Source organism: Chinchilla lanigera, unplaced genomic scaffold (assembly GCF_000276665.1).
Source record: "Chinchilla lanigera isolate Chin_1 unplaced genomic scaffold, ChiLan1.0 scaffold00082, whole genome shotgun sequence".
Lineage (NCBI taxonomy): Eukaryota > Metazoa > Chordata > Mammalia > Rodentia > Chinchillidae > Chinchilla > Chinchilla lanigera.
The window spans coordinates 9,386,994-9,407,631 of record NW_004955483.1 but is presented as its reverse complement, the minus strand read 5'-3'; the positions used below and the strand labels follow the sequence as shown (position 1 = coordinate 9,407,631).

The 20,638-nt window shown below is 41.7% G+C and overlaps 1 protein-coding gene across 8 annotated transcripts in view; it reads right to left on the bottom strand.

Annotated features, from left to right (window-relative positions):
- Positions 1-20,638, bottom strand: part of Atxn1 (ataxin 1) — a 399,577-nt gene that overhangs the window by 151,822 nt on the left and 227,117 nt on the right. For 6 of the 8 annotated variants that reach the window (XM_013503812.1, XM_013503811.1, XM_013503816.1 and 3 more), the window contains one exon: positions 1,311-1,438. The exons of 1 other annotated variant lie outside the window; for it this stretch is intronic. The gene's annotated coding sequence lies outside the window, so the exon portion shown is untranslated. Of the gene's footprint in view, positions 1-1,310; positions 1,439-4,262; positions 4,282-20,638 lie in introns of those variants that run through there. One more of the 8 variants, XR_001231022.1, reaches the window with a different exon arrangement.

The following is a 20,638-nucleotide window of genomic DNA, read 5'->3' as shown; positions in this document are numbered from 1 at the left end:
GCAATGAAATTTAAGACTACTGATTTCAGGAGCTGTGCATTTTAGAACCAAAGTGGTCAAATGTTCAGAATGGAAATACATTAAAATACGAGCATCTCCCACTGTGTGATATGAGGCAGTTACAAATTTTGCATTTAATAAGTTCATTTCAATATTACCATGTTACCTGCAGGCAATATAGATACAAGTGCATATTTTGGTACAAACTGTTTTAAAATCCAGGAAATAAAAATTCAGTGGAAAATTCTCTTTTCAATGCCAGTCTTTTTCTTTCCTGATATGTATTACATCTTTTAAATCTTTTGGACAACTGGAAAAAACTAAGTGGTAAACAACTGGAAAAGTACTCTCATTGAATTAAGTCAAAACTTTATATACCCATATTGAATAGACACACACACACACACACACACACACACACACATACATACACACACACCACCTAGTTGAAGCTGGCCCTTCATCTTCTAAAATTTGAACGGAATATTATTTTCTTTTTCTCAGGGGTGTTCACTGGTCACACTAGGTTTCCTGTAGCTACATCTTTCTTGGCCAAGATTCATCAGAAGTTTTTTTCAAAACACAATCCAGCAACCAAGCAAAAATCTCCAAGAAGTAGCACAGCTCATAAAACCCACAAGTTTAACAGCAACCAATCTCCTTAAGGCTCATACTTGATCATCATGTCAGTTACATGACACTAAAGCTTCTCATGAACCATCCGCAAGCCTGCAGCTCTACTAACTTGACAAATCTCAAAATCCCAACCTCGTGCCTGAGGTTTATCGTGACCTGATAAAAGATAGTTACTTAATTGGCTAATTTTGAATAAGTGAAGCACCCAAAATAACTGTGAATGTTTCCATACCTCAAGATCTTGAACATCAGGAAAAAAAATAAAAATAAAACACACAACCATGCTGTTCCAGTTTAAAACTTCACATAAAGAACATCTGAGTAGAAATGTCAGTGCTAATCCTCAACCTATTCATCTGCCTAAAAGAACGGCAATAGCCCCATCTAAAGAGCCTGTTCTACACTTGCTACTGGGGCTATAGCCCCATCTCTAAGAGCCAGTAGAAAGAGTATATTTCAGTCTTTTATCCCAGAGGTAGATAACAAGCAGAGCTCTGCAGAAGCTGAGAAAGGCAAGCTCACGGCAAATAAAAACAGAACCGCTTCTAAGAAAAGGAATTAATTGGATGATCACCTAGAGCTTGCGCTAATACCCCTTCATCACCCCGGCTTGGCTGCATCCAGTGATTCACAAATCTGCACGAGACAAGCCCCTGCAGATGCTGCTAACTTACAACATTCACTGCACACCGTTCCCAGGGAGCCTCGGCCTATAGTTCACCATGGAGACTTTTCACAGAAGCTGTAGGACGCCTGGGCTCAGATGTATTCTTCCTTCTTTTCACTGACAGGTAAGAAATACCTAGCATGGGAACAGAAAAATAAATAAATAAATGCATGATCACATCCCTTAGCTCAAAGGAAGTCAATGATCATTTAGACTGATAATTCACCCAAGACCATTCCTCAACTCAGTATCCGGTCCTGAAAATGAAATTCAGTATTTTTTGCTCTTGCCCCAGGGGATGTGGCACAATCTGCTTGCTTGCTTGCTTGCTTGCTTTTTTTCTTTCCCTTTTTCTCCCCTTCTCCATAAAATTGAAGCCAATTCTGGGAGACTTCAGATACTAATTCAGGCTGAGATGAAAAGTTGCAGAATAGCCTCAAGCCACCAAGGGCTGGAGGTGTAGCACAGCGGTATGGTGCAAAATAACCCATGCATGAGGCCCAGGGTTCTACCCCAGCTCCACAAAAACAAAAAGCTAAGCTACTTGATTTCACATTCTGCAAAAGGGAATGAGGACTAGCACCTTTTGCCATTTGTATACCTCACTGGGTTGATCAATGAGATCACTTTTACAAAGTACTCACAGTTCCCGAGAAGGCAGGCACTATGTAAATGCAGAGTATTATTAGTGGCCATAAGCCTGTTACGAGCTCAGAGCCAGAATATAAAGCCAGCTCTGGTGAGGCACCAGTAAGCAGTTCTCCTGGGGCTCCCAGAGGTCTTCCTGGCCCGCTGTGGCTGGGCAGGGGGTGGGAAACAGAATCGAACCAAGACATTTGAAATTTCCGGGAGAAAGGAAGGGAAGGTAGGGAGCAGGAAGCTAAGGGAGAAGAGAGGGTGTATAAGGTAGGTACCAGCGGCCCGGCAGGAGCGTGGGTATTTGGCACCTGCCATACAGCTCCTTCAGATTGTAGGCTGGCGGTGTTTCGTGAGCTGAATGTTTGCTGGGCTGTGAAATTTTCCACTTGGCTGGTTGCCATTCCCACCCACCAACGACAACACTCATACAGAGGTGGCACACCGAAGCCTCCTTGGAAAAGGACTGGATTATGGTTTGTTGGTTGCTTTTAATGAAAAGACCTATTCATAGTCTCATCATGAATATTTTCCATAGCTTGGTTTGATTTTTCACTTCCCCTCCTTACGACAAACCCAGCAATAGCTGTCACAGTATCATCAAGGGATTCTGACTTGTGTACCCTTGAAGAGCGCATCTGAGGGTCAGGAATTATGAGAGTGGTTTTGGGGAATGAGGAAAGACACAGAATTCAGGTGCTGCACCAGGACCCTATCTGCTTCCTGTCTAAATCAGCTGCAAGTGCTAGTCAGGTGTTCCTTTCAAAATCATGAGCATCCATTCATTGAACACAGGTAGGAGTTGTGGCATCAGCGTTGTGGGTGTGCCAAGTAATATTGCCATGAGAAAAACGTGCCCCCATCTCAAAAAAAATAGTTAAGAGTGAGTTACATCAAATCTTATGGAATTAGTAAAACACTGGTAAGTGTGGCTCAAAATAAAGCAATTTTAAAAAAGACAAAATTAGGACTGAAGGAGGTGCCTGCTTTTGGTATATTTAATCATCATTTTATAGTGAATCCAGTTTACCATGTGCTTTCTTATTAATTAACTCATTCATTGGAAAAAATTTTACTTAGCACTCCTACATCCACCAATTTCATTGTTCAGCTGGGGGACATAACCATGACTATAAGTGAGGGATCCTGCTCTTGAGGGGCTCCTTGAATCAAGAGGCACAGACATTAAAGATTTATGGCCCAGCGTAGTGGCACATGTCTGTAATCCCAACTAACTCAGAAAGCTGAGGCACGAGGAACAAGTTCAACAAGTTTCAAGACAGTAATGGGCACCACAGCGAGACCCTGTCTCAAAATTTGAAAGGAGTAAGGTAGCGATGACTAAGATAGACCCTTTTAGAGCTTTCGATGTTAACAAATAGCCAGCTGCGGTACATGGGCCATAGGCTCGCTACCACTGGACAGGCTATAGCTCAATGCTTCTTGGGTTCCATCCCCAGTACTTAAAAAAAAAATCACTGCGTATAATTTTCAGTCTACGTATGACAGTTGAAAACCAGATAGGTAGAACAAAGGAAAAATAAACACTGTGATTTAGAATCCTAACAGGGCCACCTTATTTTGTAAGGTGGGGCTCTAGGTCTCTCTTACAAAAGTAACAATCAAGTGGGGCAGTGAAAGGTAGCAGTTAGTATCAAGTTTCCAAGGAAACAGCCAGTACATCAGTTGGTCAGATCTACAACTAATTTCTGTTGTTCCATTTTTGGGCAGGGAGGGGGATCATTTCAGCAGCGTCTCCCAGATCAAAAAAGAAGCAGGAGAATGGTCTTCAATATCTTGCCATAAGAATCCTTCTGATTGCTCAGCCATCTAGCAACAAGCACTAGTAGCTTCTGCCTGGGTATCGCCATTCAATGCAGGTATTGTCCTCCATGCAACAAGGAAGAAGACCCTGCTTTCTAAGGCAGCCCCAGGTACCCATTATCACAGGAGAATGAAAGGAAGCTCTTGGACACCTGTCTGCCACAGCTGGACTTAAGAAAACCCACTCAAAACAGCTCACATTACATGTAAACTTTTGCAAAAAAGAAATAGTACCTTGGTTTAGGTTCCAAATGTCTGGCTACCCCTTGGCCACTGGGATATTTGTTATTTCTTTCCTGCAGTATTTATGCCCAACTTTAATGGTGCCTACCAACCTTCTCTCTTGGTTCTTGGTTTAGGGATCTGTTTACTTACCCAGATGAGCAGCATGATGCAAAGAAATAAAAAGTAATGGAAAATCTGTGTTCATATGAAGTGTTTTCTTGTTCCCTCTCATCCCAGATCTGGCTCAATTTAATTCTTCCACTACGGAAAATCAGTAATTTGCATTCTTCATCCTACAAAACCAAGGCATCCTCAGGCAGGCTCATTCATGTTCTCCTCATGAATGGAGCAAGCCTGAAAGTCTGTCTGCAATGTATCTGCCAAGCTTCTGTTCGAGTCTCTTTCCACTGAAGATGCCCAGGATAACACATCATTTCTCCTCCAAGTCTCATGCAAACAAACATATTAATAATACTCCAAGTGCAAAGTCTCAGACTACAAACTGTGACTCTGACCTAGTAGTTTTGACAAACCTTAGCACACTGAGAGAAGAGAGAGTGCTCAAAAGGACTTCATGTGGCCAACTTGTCCCAAACCAGGAAATGATGCCAGGCTGCCACGTTTCATCCTCCATCCAGAAAAGAAAATGACACAAATGCCAATCTTCTGACTGCTTGCACTACTTTTACAGCCTCTACTGCTTTTGACCTTGGTCTCCTTCAATTCAGCACTCTGTTATGCTGTCTCTTTATACTTCACTGAACTTCAGTCTTGAAAGCTCAAAAAGTTTATAAGCTCCTTGATGAAAGAAATCTTGCTATGCCCTTGTTTTGTAAGCACCTAGCAGTATCTTGTGGAAGAGCCTGAATTTAAATTAAGCGAGCCATATCCAAACCCGTTCTAGGACTTAATCCTTATGGCATAGGAATCTCTCCTGAGCAGCTATAGTTTAAGCCCCTCTCACCTTTCTCCATTCTCCGGGACTTGGAGCTCTCATGACGCCTCTTGTCCAAATGAAAGATCTTCCCAAGCTGGAGAACGAATTACAAGTTCACCCTCTCTCTTCTAATCCTCCAAGCCAGTCCATTTTCAGTTATCAGGGGCTTCTGCATGGTTGCTCTTTCCTCTCATGACTAACACACCCTCTCTACTGCTTCATCGTGGGAGCTATGAGCTCCGATTCACACTGTTTTTCCAAAACCACAATCACAGAAAGCTCCCTTCTCCATGAAGGCGAGATGGGGTGGTTCTTACGCTTGAACTGGCATCAGAAACACCTGGGAATCTCGTGAAACCATAGATTTGTGATTTGGAAAGTCAGGCATGGGCCCAAGAACTTGTTTTCCCTGTGATTCCCAGGTGATGCTGATGGTGCTAATCTAGGCTCCATACTATGAGCACCTGTGCTCTAAGGGTCTTTCTTGTCAACTATGCAGCCAAGAGGCGAGAAATCTTTAAACACACCTCACTGGCACACTGGAAGGAAGGAAGGATACCTGTCTATTCCAAAGAAATGACCAAGGACCCAGCAAACAACCCACCCCATGCTGTATACATGTAAAATCTGGGAGAAACTTTTTGTGGTCACTCCACTTGAGCTTTTCAACCGTTCTCCTCCTACTGGCTCCAGGTCCTATGGGGTCCGTTCTGCCTCCTCTCTCTGCTTCTTTTCCTATGTACTAAAAAGTTCTCCTTGGCTTCTGAATATCCCCCGTCACTGCCACCCCTGGAGCACCTTCTCCATGCGCTTATAGGTTTCCAAGCGACTGTTACCTTTCTCCCATTCACCAACAAGCAGGTGAAGGCATAATATTCAAAGCTGGGTACTGGAACTTGTACAACTGAAATAAAACCTTGGCATTTGATATCTACCATTACTTTTTAGTGAAGGTCAGGACAGTTTCCTGCCTTCTAAATGCAGCTGACCTTTCCTGAAGCCCTCAAACTAACCAACTCCTCTTATACTCAATACAGTTTACCAACCATTCTTTCAATTTTCTTTCTCTGCTGTTTAGTAGACTACCATTTTTGCCTGAGAAGCATCTTTCTGAAATGACCTCTTCTCCATTTTCTTTGTTATTTGGGTTGGGATGACTTCCTACTTTGGCTCAAAAGGGGAGCACAGGACCCAGGTCTGCCCAAACAAAATACAATTATCCCCCTAGACAGAGTGACTGGTTTTCCAGGGAGGCACGTACCAAAGGCAAGCCAATCAAAGGCTTCTCGCAGATGCCGGAATCAAGAGGGAGGCGGTATCCTCACCTAATGAACAGTTACACATGATACTACCTAGAGCTGTTTTCACCACCTTGGAAAGAGTGAAGCTCTGCATTCTGTGGTAGAGAGCAATGCCAAAAGACAGAGTCCTGATGCTGAGGTCCCTTGGACCAGCCATGCCCAAAGTGAGATTTATCCCTGCAGCTTTTACTAAGGTGGTCCCCAAGGCTGACCAGTCAGTCGATTGATGCTGGAATACACACACACACATCCTCTCAGTTATTCAAGGGCACATGAATCCAGGTGGTGTTTCTGTGAAGGGATTTTTGGAGATATAAACAATGTCCCAAGCCAGGTGATCTAAAAATAGAGAACTTATAGTTGTGGGCCTGACCTAATCAGAAGAGCCCTTGAAAGGGCTGGACTCTACTGGGAAGGAGATTGAAACCATGTCGAGGCATAGTGGGAGGGAGCCAAGCCACCTGGCAAGGAAGTGAGGTAGGTTCCAGAAGCTGAGAATGTTGCCAAGTTTGCAGTCAGTAATGAAACAGCGGCCTCAGCGAGTGTGACAACTGCAAGGAATAGAATACAAATAACCATGTGGACTTGCAAAGGACCAGGAGCTTAACATTGTATTGTTTCCCTAGTGTAAGAACCTGAAAGAGTAAACAAAACCCAAAAGGTACAATAGACATTGTGAAAGGGCAAGAAATTGCTCAAAGGGAAGGAAAAACCGGGACGAGGTAAAAGAGAAAAGAAAGAAGAGGAAAAATGTATATGTATATACAAGGATAGCTGGGATAATTGTACTGCTGATGTCTATTGGTTTATTGAAAGGAACAGTTAATGCTTACATTTCTTTTTTCACCATTTTGCATGCTTATATCTGATAACCTGAACAACTAATTTGAAGACAACAATATGCAATATAACAACCACTGTTGAATTCCTACCATCTCGTTTAGTGAAGCTCTGTATCATTTCTAATGTTTGTTTTTTATTACTTTTTATTCTCTTTAATTGTTTGATTAATCTTGCTTTCTTACATCTGGTAATCTGAGCAACTTCACTGATGATAACAATATGTAATATAACAACCATTGTTAATTCCTATCACCTTGTTTTGAAATCCTGTATCGTTTTTATTGTTTTTGTGTTTTGTTTTTATCTTTGTTGTTATTTTGTCATTTTTTTCTCTGTAAAACAAACAAAGTAAATGTGCATCCTCATATTATAAAAAAAAAAAAAAAGACCAGCAGCTCCAGATAAAAATGCAGCCCAGGGAACTCTGTAATCAGCCTTCTGCACCTCAGAACAGAGAACCCAACTAAGTGGAAAGTGTGAAATAAGTGGGTGTTGTTTTAAGTCATGATTTGTGATAAACTGTCATGCAGTAACAAAAAAATCCATATACATGTGTTACATCAAATTTTGTTTGTTTATTTGTTTTTTGGCTTGAGTCATTGTGAATTTTATTGGCCTATTACAGCCAAAATAGCTAACAACTTTTGATTTCTCTGAGATGGTATCCTCTGGGAGTTCCTCTTACCACTCCGCCCCTCCTCTTCCTTTTGTTTTCCTTTTTCCTGTAACTCCTCCTGGCTATAGGTTCAGTTCTCTTCTCTTTCTATAAAAAGATCTTTTGATTACACACAGTTCTTAAATCTCTACCTTAGGCCCTGGAGTCTCCTCCAACAAGCTCCTGAATATACGTAGCATAAATAAATTATGTGCTTCAAAGCTTCCCATCTTCCCCCCAAATCACTTTCTCTTGAATTTCCAATTCATGCCAAAAGTATTGCTGTCTTCCCCTACACTTTTCTCTCCCACTTCCTGAGTTGTCGCATCCTATTCATCCCGCATCCGCTCTATTCTCATTGCCACAAAGCAAGTGCAGACGCCGTTCCTCTCACTGCAGCCTGCAAGCTGGTTTTCTGGCCTTTGGCCTTCGCTCCCCAAACCATGTGAGTCATCTCCATTGGCTCAAACTTCCTAAGGTAGCGATTAGATAATACAACTTCTCCAGGCCTTGGTTCCTATGATTTACCGGATCTTCTAAATTCCTCCTCTGATGTAGAAGACCTTTGCAGTCAGGTCCAAATGTGCCTGTTCGACCAACTTCATTTTCTTCTCCCGTCTTTCACACTGGTCTGATCACACTGAGCTTCTCACTTCCTGTCTGAGCGTCCACGTTTTTATTCCACTCATCACCAATCAGGCCATCCCTCCTCAGGCAAGCTCAAGTCCCACTTCCCAATGACTCTTCCCTGCATCCACTTATGCTACAACATTATCTACTGTGGGGCTTTAAACATTTTTTGGCACGTGAACTCCCACAGCTTTTATTCCTTTTCTGTAAGGTACTCATCATTCTATTCCTTATCCTAAAATAGGCGTCATCTCCCCACACAGACTGCGGCGAACTCCATGAAGATAGGTAAGGTCTGTGTGTGTCTTCTTTTGGAGATGGTAACCCATTGATAATTGTTTTTTTTCTTTTGGAACCGAGAATTGAACTCAGGACCTCATGCTTGCCATGCAGGCACCGTGCCACTGAACTATATCCCTGGCCCCTTCATTTATAAATTCTTGCCTGACAAGGTGGTATTTTACTTTCACACTGAAATATGCTTAATCCTCTTCCTCTGTGGTTACCAAATGTGAGAACGCACCTCTGGGTGAGCTGGAGAAAAATCAGCGCACAAGGTGTTATGGTCTGTGTCTACAATTCCCTCCAAAGCTTCATAGAGTCATACATAGAGCTTTTTCAGAGGCTGAATCTAGAGTGTGTGACTGATTCATGGTGCAATGCTAGGATTAAGGGCGCTAGGATTAAGGATGAGTGATTACTAGATGAGTCCACTGATTGGTTTAACAGCACCCTAATCCCAGTAGCCTGGATACAATATAGGGGACAGAAACGTGCTTATCTTGTCCTTTGCTTGCTTTGCTACCTTCTGCCCACCATGAACTGTACCTCCTTTACAATGCCTATCTGCCATCCACCTTGCCTTGGAGCCAGCCAGTTATGAACTGAAACCTCTACAAACTGTGAGCCTACAAACCTTCCCTCTCTTAATTTTGGGTGTCAGGTATTTTGTCTCAGCAATGAGAGAAAAGTAACTAACGCAGAAGGAAATGGCTCAAATGTTCTGCAAGAGCTTTGCTTTCAAACTCAGGTCTAAAGCTACTCTGACTCCACCAGGGCTGTTAGGAATGGCAGAGTTGGGAAATATATTCCTCCGAGCACACTCAGCAGGCCACAGAGCTGGTGGCTCACAAAGAAGAGTCTACTACTGTATGACAGTCACCAGGAGCAAAAGCTCTTCTTCCCCAAGGAAAGGAATTAGAAATTCAGAGCTTTCAAGAAGAACTGGAGGGAGGCCAAGGGGGAATGAAGGCCAACACTCCAGGCATCATGAAGGATCAGATTTATTCTCTGATTCCACCTCCCATTCAACTAACCAACAGCTGATGAACTGTGTGAATGATCCATTGTAAAACTTCTTCCAAACCATCAGTCCTTGGATTTCTAGGGTGTACTGGGGACATTTTCTATAGATGACTAACTGGTTTTGTGTTCAGGGAATAAAACCTAAAATTAATACCTGCCCAAAGAACACTTAATCAGAGAGATAAATATACTGAATGAATTCCTATGATCAAACATTTAAAAACATTATTTCATGGTGATCCATGCCACTGTTTTCTGTTATTACCATGGCTTATCACATAAAGGTAAGGCTTCATCTGTGCAGATAGAGCTCCTCCAGGTGTGCATGTGTGCACATAGGTTATGTCTCCTGATTGGTCCAGCACAAAGTGTGCCGTGAATATAATTATGCATCCAGAGAAAGCATTTCCCCTACCAGGAATCAAATAAAAATAAAACATATGTTGAATAGACAGGTGTGCAGCACACCTAATCCTAACCTGAAGGACTGCAGAAAGTCTCCAGGAAGTTATTTTAAAGTGGTTTGGCTCCTTAGGGACAATTTCTTCCTGACTTTCTTTGTTGAACTACTTGGGGGCCCATGGGGACTGTAGAATCCCATCAGAAGGCGCCGTGGCCCAGGGCATAGCGAGATCTGATCAGGAAGTGGAGACCGCTGTGGTAACCCACCCCCTGGGCTGCACATCGCCTGTCGGGCTGCTGTGAGTCACTGCACACGTTCTCCCTGGAGGCGAGTTTTATTCCTGCCTGCTCGAAAAGGTCTGTGTTTAGTTTGGCTGTTGCAGAAGTGCTTGGTAAAAATGCAGAAGGCTTGACGCTTACGTCTCATCTTTTAATAATTTGTAAAGCATTTATAAGTCAGAAGCAGTGAAGGTCTGTGAGAAGCTAGGCGTGGAGTCCAGTCCTCTGACTTTTAAGCTTCTCTCAATTTCTGCTGCATTTTTTTAAGAGTAAAATTCATAAAATTTGTAAGGAAGAGTTAAATATTTTCCTCTCATTCTATTTTTGTTCTGATCTTAGGAGTTACAGGAGAGTATCCTCAACAGTTTTGTTTGGCCTGACTCTGAAAAGCAGGGAGTAGAGATAAAATGCCAAGACTGACTCTACATATGCCGCTTGCCTTCCCCTGTGAACAAATAGAAGTAACTATTCACCAAAAGCAGTAAAAACACAGCGCTTGAAGCATCTTATCAAAGCCGCAACTTCCCTTTCTAACATATTACCATGCAAAAGTATGGCTACAGCAAGAGTCTCAAATCATGCTTTCAAAGTAAGAGTACTGTCACATGATTACAATTTAAAACTCACAGAATTATCTTCCAAAACTCAAAATCAGTGGCCGTTTTTAAGTACTCAAATTTTGCATAATGTTTGTAGCAACTGGAAACATAAAAGCACCGTCCACCTCATTTGCCTTCTCGTCTACTTGTTTTATTAAATTAAAAGCCAACAAATATGATCCCATGTGAACATTTCTCTATCCTACCCCAGGTAGCAGCTTCCTTGCTTAAATCTTACAACTTTCTGATGCAATCGGAACAGACTTAGTGCAAGACAAAGGAGCTATTCAAAACGTCTCTCCATTTGGAGGAGGCTTAAAGAAAATGATTCTTGCTTAAAACCAAGATTTCAATGGTCTCAACTATGCACACCAAGTAACAGGAACACCACCTGGCCTTAAATCTAGGGGTTACCTGTTGAAACACCAAAGGCAGATAGTCTTTGATGTGGGTTGCTTGGTGCCAGGTAGGTACTAAGAAATGCAATTATCCTTCCTTTCAATGAATGTAGAGTTGACAACTTGATACCATATTTGGAGCAAAGATTCATAGTGTGGAGGACAGGGAAGGGGGTTCAGTGTGAGTACACGCCCACGTGCCATCTGGAGCCCATTACAGGTCACACTACAGAGGAAATCCTTGTATTCCGCTTGTTACAATGTTTTACTCTCAAATAAAGAGAAATATCAACTGGTATTTTCTTAGTAAAAGGTCCGGGCAAGATACAGCTGTAATTTATCTTCAGGAGCCAGAAACTCAATTAAAACACCTGATGATTGTTTTTCATTAAAAACCCCAGGAGATCTCTTTCTACAATGAACATTGTACAGGTTTTCTACATCTCTTTAAAAGTATTTTAAAACCCTTAGAGTCAGTAACACACTTGGCCCTTGGCTTCAGAATATACAGTCTCAAGCAGTAACATATAGCACTTGTTTGCATTAGGAAAAAAAGAATAATAGGGTTTTTCTTTCCTTCCTTCATCTTCCACTTTTAGGGGTTTTGCCTAATATCACAGCTCTGGGGATTCTCACACTTACAACTGCTAACATATCAAAAAAGGAGAAAATCTCTCACTCCTTAATTGTTATGTCGAACAAGCTCTCAAAAGTTCATTTTTGTTACCTTTTTCAGGCAAAATAAGAGGCCTTTTACAAAAATTCTATTGCTAAAACAATGGAATTCTCCTGGGAATGACTTCGTTATGGAAATGAAGTGACAGCTTCTTTTATCCAGCCAGGCAGAAAGTGTGCATTTATAAAAGGCATTCAGAGCACTGGAGTGTTGTGTGTGGGAGGACAGAAAATGCTATTTTTAATTCAGATTGCAGCGTTCCCCTCATGCAGGTCTTTCAGTATAATCATAATCATAATAAGACTGATCTAAAAAGAAAAAAAAAAGATTCTCATTCCTGCTGACCCCAGCAGAAAGAGAAGAAAAAAAAGTGAAAATGAAAATTAGCATGATTAATACAGCTTCCTTCTGCTTTTAGGCTCCTCTGCTGGCTCCAAGATCCACCTTCAGCGCGATCTGAGCTGAGTATCATTTCCCACGGCTACAAAGCACTTAAAGCCTGTTAGGACCCGCGGTCCACCTTCTCACACGCCTTTACATTTCTGTACCTGAGACTTTTTCACTGTACCGAGTTTGCAGAAGCTGCCTGTGCCTGTCGGGAAAAGGTGCATAGCCTCTTCCTCCTGTTTCTAAGATTTGACTGGCAATGGATGCGTGAGGCCAGCCAGGTGCAAGGGCCACCTGGAAACCAGACCTTTAATTTCAATCTCTGGAAACCCCTGTGGTCAGCACGAGGCAGCGGCGGCTGTGTTTGTAGGAAGGCTGTTTTCTAGGTCAGGTGTGGTAGGGAAGTGGACTGATGAGTGGAAGCCGTTGGTGAGGAAGTGCAGGGGATTCTGCAAAAAGTCTGACACCGCAAGAACAGGGAACCCCAAAGGCTAAGTGATGGGACAAGATCCGCTGCCGCGGTATTGGCTCACTGACTGGCTTGAGGCTACACGTGCAGCATTAAAGAAAAAATGAAGTCAGAGTTACCCTTTAATGGGGTCAAAATTCATATAACATCAAATTCATCATTTTAACCATTTTTCAAGGGTAAAATTCAGTAACTTGTAGTCTGTTTACAATGTGGTACACCAGCACTACTAATCCCCAAGGATTTTCATCACGCCCCATAGACACCCCAGACCCATCAACAGCCATGCTCTGCCCCCCTCCTCTTACGCTAGTTATGACTAATCTGCCTTCTGTCACCATAGATTTGCCTGTTCTGGGCATTACATATTCAGTGAATCGAACCCTACCTGGCCTTTTGTGATGGGCTATTTTTTCTGGGCATAATGTTTTCAAGGCCCACCCATAATTTGGTATGTAACAGTACTGTATTCTGGTTTTGGCTGAATAATACACCGTTATATGGACTTGCCCTATTACTGTCGATTGATGGACTTTTGGGTTGGTTACATTTTTGGGGGGCTATTATGGATAGTACTGCTATGAACATGCATATGCACATTTTTGTTTGGAAGCTGTTTCCAATTTTTTTGGGTACATACCTAGGAGTGGAAATGCTGGAACATAAGGTAACTATATGTAACTACCTGAGGAATTGCCAAAATGTCTTCCATACTGGCTGTATGATATTATATTCATTGAACCATCAAGGTACGAAGACTCCAGTTTCTCTACATCCTTGCCAACATTGTTCCCTTTTCTCTTTCCCTCCCTCTCTCCTTCCTTCCCTTTTTCTTTCCTTCTATTCACTGTGGTCATCCTTAGGAATGTGAAGTAACATCTCATAGTGGTTCTGATATTAATCATCCTGAATAATATCTGAGCATCTTTTCATGTACTTCTGGGCAATCTGTCTGTTAGGAGAAACATCTACTTGAGGTCTTTGCTCATTTTTAAGCTGGGTTGTTTATCTTTCTGTTTTTGAGTTGTAGGAGTTCTTCACACACAGCAGAAACTACACCTTTATCAGAAACATGATTTCTCCTATTCTGTGGGTTGTCTTTTGACTATGATAATATCCTTTGATTCATAAGTTTTTATGAATCAGTTGATCTATTTTCTCTTTTGTTACTTGTGTTTTTGGTGTCATACCTAGGAATTCACTGCCAAAATCAAGGTCATGAAAATTTATTCCCATGTGTTCTTTCCAGTATTTAAAAACTAGCTTTAGCTCTTACATTTAGGTTATTGATCCATTTTAATTTTTTGTATATGTTGTGTGTGCAGTAAGAATCTAACTTTCCTTTTGCATATGTACCATGTATCCTGTCCTAGCGGTCTGAGCATCTTTTGTTGAGAAGAGGTAAGAGATTTTGAGTAGAGTAACTTAAGTACTTTGTCTTCAAAAACCTTTATATATATGAATGACATATATATATATATATATATATATGAATGACATGTATGTTTGTGTGTGTGTATATATATATATATATATATATACACATTTTATATCTATAAAATTTGGCAAATTAACTTAAAATGGCTTTGGTTGTACTGCTCAGCACACAATGAATATTTAAAGGGTTTTTTCCTCATTGCACAATTTGAAGCTACACCAAATCTTCAAGAATTGTGACCTACCAGAGCCGTAATCCTGAGCTTTCTAAGCAGCCAACCTGCACTCAGGTACAAGGACTAACTTTCAGAAACAGCAATTATGGTAGCTTGAACTTGTGGGGTTTTCTATGCTTTAAGTTTCCTTTTGTTTCTCTGTTTATTCCCTGCTGGTGAACTGCCCTGCCCTCGGATACCTAGAGACCTCTGCTCTCTTTGCCAGTCTAACACTCACGTATTAATACATATCAGCTATTTGCAGAGAACTTAATAAACTAATTCATCCTAAAGCTTGTGTGACCAACAGGAATAACGTCCTTCCTGCACAATGTCTAAGTCTCTGTTTAAGCAAAAACAAATGTAGGCTGCAGAATTGTGGGCTTCTTCTATTCAGCCAGGGCAAGAGCAGGAGAATTTCAAATCCCCTTAGAGCATCAGTTCTCAAACTTGGTCGCACATTGTGGTCCCTTGAGGAGCTTTAGAAAATGCTCTTTCCACCCACAGAGATCCTCACTGGTGTGAGGTGCAGCCCAGGTAATAGGATTTGGGAAGCTCCCCAAGGAAGACTAACTGGGGCACAGCATGGAAACACTCCCCTCAAGTCAGTTGTCGGAAGTTGCAACTTCTCTCTCTGTCAAAGGTAGCCCGCTTCTTGTACCCTAGGAGCACCTGCAGGCAGCTAGAGAGGCACATTCTTTGGTTTTAAAAGTCTTATAAAATCAGATTGAAACTCACAAAACTTGAATTTCTCATCCAACTTGCCCAACAGCCCTGTGAAACTAGGTTTATTATTCCCATAACACATGAGGTAACAAACTCCAAGATCGATTAAGCATGAGCCCCAGATCACAAAACCTGGAAGTGGCACAGAGTGGATTGGAACAGAATTCTTCCAGCACCAAAGTGTGTACTACTTATGGTGCCTCTCTGTAATATCCAAAGGGCCACTCTTATCAGTGTGGGCATACAGGTTGGTGCTAAGACCTACAAGAGAACAGCAGCTCCACATCTCCCATCTGGCACCTATCTTGTGGAACAGGGCCAGGGAACTTACAGATGTGCCTCAAATTAAAATGGGGTTATGTCCTAATAAATCCACTGCAAAGTGAAAATGCCCTATGCCAAAAAATATATGTAATGCATTTAACCTATGATGGGGTAGTAACTCTTTCCAGCATGTGATAAAACTGGTAACAGGTCATGAAATACTTTTAATGTGGTATGGGAATAGCAAAGCCAGAGGAAAGTATCATTTATGAATCATTCTGATATCTAGATATGATTACAAAGCTGAACCAGAAAATGGCAAAACCAAAGGCTATACAAGAAAAATCCCCAATACTTAAAATATTCAGGGTCATATAAGAGAGAAGACACAAGTTCCCCCTAAAATACTGTCTGCCAGCCAAAGGCCAGGGTACTTTAACAAGCATACACCATGGTATGATAAAGTTGGAATGGATGAAACATATCAGTAATGGTGGTAGGCACTGAAAAGTGGGTTTCAGGTCACTCCTCTTTCAAGTTGGTGAACTCAGACTTGTAGATCTTTGTGCTTGCACACACACACACACACACACACACAGTTTAAGGGAAAACACATTTCAGTCCTTCCGTTTTTCATAGTTATGACACTTTTTTCCTGAAACAAGGAGAGAGGAGAGGGTTGCAACATTATGTCTGTCTATGTCACAGTATTCTAAGGAAGGTGGAAGAATTTCTGTGCAGTAGACTTAGGAGCAAGGAGTAAGGATTTCCTGGATGTTTACTTAGGACCAGTATCAGAAGTTGGTTAGAGGAGAAAAGTTTTCACAAGTGGCACTTGTACCTGCTTGTCTCCTAATTGTAGTGAATCTGTCAACTTTTTTTCTAGTGTATCAAGACTTTACTCTTCAAAAGCATTCTCAGTGTGCTCTGAATTGCTGTACTTTTAAGTTAACTACTTTTCAAAGTGCTGTTTAAAAACTGACATCTTCAACCACATTTCAGGCTCAGAATATATCTAAATTTGCAAAGTCTCATTGGTTCTCAACAAAGTGCTACTTAAAAAATATACCTGACAGCCAATCTTGAAAATCATTTGTGTAAAAATTGTGTTCAAATTACTTTTTATCAAGACATTTAAGGGAAAATGTGGTTTTCTTTGTAATAGGCTAAAAATAATGATATCCTTTATCTTCAACTGAACATGTACATATGTTGTCTAAGCTGTTGCATTTAAACAAATTGAAAAACAGTAGGATTCTGGCTTTCGTCCATACAGAAACACAACTTGCCCAGAATATCATTTTGAACATTAAAAAAGTACAATTAACTGTTATTTTTTCACCAACTTTCAACCTACATATAGAATCAGAGTTGTCAACCAGGTCCAAGACATCAAATTATAAGACCTAAGGTTTCAAAAACAGAAAACTCAGACAAAAGTAAGCAATGCAATCCAAATTTAAGTAAGAAAAAAGAAAAAACTGTGAAGAGAGTTATATACTTTATATTCCTACAAATTCCTTTTGGGTTACCAGCCAATCTGCTATTGAAGTTGACTCTTATGACAACAGTTTGCTTAAATGTCCCTAAGGCACATTCTTCAAATGATCCTAATTGAATATTTCCTTGAATGCTTCTCATGTGCAAAGTACCACTTGGTGAGTTTCTGAAGTGGATAAAACATATTCATCACTTTGAATGCACAATATCGATGTTCAGATCTCACATCTAATTGTCACCCATTCTAATAATTCTTGATGATCCCTCATCACCAACAGTGGTTTGTATGTTTTAATTATATGGGTTTTTTGAAAGCCAGAATCCTGCCTTTAAATAAAATCTTCCATAAGAAATAGATGTAACATTGAGGCTATTGAGGCTGTCTGACCCATTGGTTCCCCCTCTTCTCATCCACCACCACTAAGTATTCTGAGATCAGATCTTGAGGTTGGCAGGGGGCACCAAAGGATCCTTAGGCCACTGGAGAATGTGGCATGATCATCACTGATCTGAGGAATCTTCATTACTTCACATGGTTTATGCTCCTTTATGCACAAGCCATGCCAGAGGATTTGTAACATGTGAGCAACAAGAGAGCGCTATTTACTGCACACACTGCACACACCATGATGTTAGTTCCCGGGCCTGAGTCCATGCTATCCTTCAGCAGGGGATCCTTTTGTGTTTCTCTTCTACTTGCTGAATGCCAAGACATTTCATACTCTGCACAGCTAGACACCATATTAATTCCACATATTTCATGTCTGACCCACCATGCTGGGTGGTATTCATTGTTTATATAGCTCTCATCTAACCTAACCTGGGAGCAACTCAGGGATAGAAAGTACATCGTAAAGTTGTACTCCAGCTTTTAGTACATATAGTTCTATCTGTAGCATGTCATACAGGCTTCAGAGATATTTGCTGAATGCATGCATGAATGAATGACAATGTATGGATGGAAGGTGGGTGGGTGGATGATATGACTTGAACTGTTGTCTTCAAATCAGTAGAAAACTTTTATAAATATGCATGTATATTTCATGCTTTTTAAAATTGTGGTAAAATACACACAACATAAATATTTCCCTCTTTCTCATTTTAATGTGCAGTTCAGGGGCATGAAGTGTTGTGCAGCTCTTACTACCATCCACCCCTAGAGCTCTCCATTTTCCAAAATCAAGACTCTTGCACATAAATACATTTTTTAAAATAGTCTGAATAATGTAGTTTAACAGCTAGGGTGTAGATTACCAGGGTTTTCACTTCCCTCTGGCCCCCACCTGCTGCACACCTCGTGTCTCTCATCCACTCCTGGGACGTTCTTTAGCGAGAACTGTGGTAAATGTGGGTGAGACACATGGCCAGTGAAATGCCTGCCTACTAACTTGGCAACTAGCTCGCAGTTTGGGATACTTAAAATGAATTCCCTTGATCATATTCCTAAATTGCAGTTGATTCCTTGTCACACAGATTGTCAGGAGTAAGCTTTCATTCCTGGGACCGCTTAGGCTCCTCAGAAAGCACGCCTTTGACTGAACAGAGCCTGTATATAAAATAGTCTGTCCATAACACGCAGGTAGCTTATAGAACGATATCCACATGACTTGCTGTTCTAACATTTTGGAACCCAAGAGATTGTATGGTAGCACTCCCTCCATCCTGCCTCAGGAAACCAATCATCAAATCTATTGTCCATTTTATCAATGGCCCCAAAGAAATCAAAGAAACAGAGAAAGCTGGTACACAGGTCACATAAGTACAGAATAGTTTGTAATTTAAAACATTCTCGTGTGATTGTATGTCCAATCTCACATGTACACAAATATAAAGTAAAGGAGAAAGAGACCCTTAAAGGGCGGCAAGTTCTTCTGGTGAAGGCAAGGAGGCCGGTAGTGGGAAGCAGGTGACCTAGACCCCAGGTCTGCATTTGGTGCAAAGTGCGTGCTCCAAAAGTCTCTCCATTGCTCTGAGCCTCAGGTTCCCATGTGTAAAATTACTCAGGGTGAAAGGAAAAAAAGCCAAGTGCAAGCTATTCCTGACAGCCTTCCTGCACCAGCATTCAAGAGTCCTCGTGGGGGAAAGCGTTGAGTCACAGCACTTGCCGGTCCCTTCGGCATGGCTGTGGTGGTGGGGGTGTTGCTCCAGAGGCAGAAGAGCCCACCTCCTGCCCTGCTCGGTTCTTCTCTTCCTGCTTTTGCAGCCTAAGCTCTTGTTCTGTTTTCTCACCGGGATCACAGCTACTGCTTTCAACTTCACAGCACCTAAGGGACCTGGGCCACTCTCAGCCAGCTCCAATCTAAAGTTCTGTGCTCAGGTGTGCTCAGCCAGACACTCACACACTGGGGTGGGAGCCACTCAAGTCCCAGCCTGAAAAAGGCGGCATGGTAGTGGCTTCAGCATCAACCTTCTCCATCAAGCAGGGACTCCTATCACTTGTCAACCTAAGCAGCTCACAACACACCACTTCTTTTACCAAGAGATAAATAAACAACATGAAAAGGCTGGCATGTGGGTGCTGGCCTTGGCATTAGTACTGGTTTGTGTATTCTGTCCTTCAGTCACGTTGACACCCCAAAGCTTAAAGAGTTAACAAGGGAAGGCAGCAGACAGGTTCCGTTTGGGAGGGTAGGTGCACTGGCAGCTCCCTAAAATAGGAAGTTAAATACAGCAATGAGATTTCCCCTTGCAATAAAAACGAAGGGGGATTTAATATGAACAGGAGCCAGACTTGCTGAAAAAGCAGACTTTGTCCCTTGGAAAACTGCAGTTGACTATTTACAGAGTACTTAAATTTCCAAAAATACTGTACTATGGTAGAACAGACCTTTAGACACGGTGAGGAGGCTCCCCTTCCAAAAGCATGCTCAGGAGACCACGTGTAAGGAAAACAGAGGAGAACCTCAGCACAAAGATAACTAGGAATATCCACATACATATGTATAAGGTGATGCTCCTAATTTTTATTCTAGTTTTTTGAAATAGGGTCTTGCTATGTTGCCCCAGTTGGTCTTGAACTTGTGGACTCAAGCAATCCTCCTGCCTCAGCCTTCTGCATAGCTGGGATTATAGGCACATTCCACACTGTCTGGCTCAATACTTCTATTTTTTAAAGGTGTAGTTTTTCTGTCACTTCGGTAACAGCCTAAATGAGTGACTGAAATCTCTGCTTTCTCCCAAAGCCTCCACTACGCAAGGAAAAGGAAATGATGTTCCAGTGAAAAGTGTACAATCCCACTTCCTCCCATAAGAAACAATCCTTTTTTGTAACGTTTCTTTTCATCTGTGGGACCTCACCAACTCCCAGGCCCAGACTGAGATAAGCTCAATTTTGGCAGGGAATTCACAGAATATCTTGGCAATGGGGTTTACTATACCCTTAGTTACACAGGAAGGGAAGATAACTTAAGCCCGGAAAAATGAGAAATATTTCTAAGATAGCACAGGAGTTCGCCTATTCTCTGGTGCTTTGTTCTTGTTTGTTCACATGCTGTGTGTGACTCATGGTTTAGGGGACAGAAACCAGGTACCCATCCTTTCAACTCCATCACTTGCTTGCTCATTTCATGGACAACTGAAACCAAATGAAAGACGTATTTTGAAGAAAATGGTCATTTTTGGGACTCT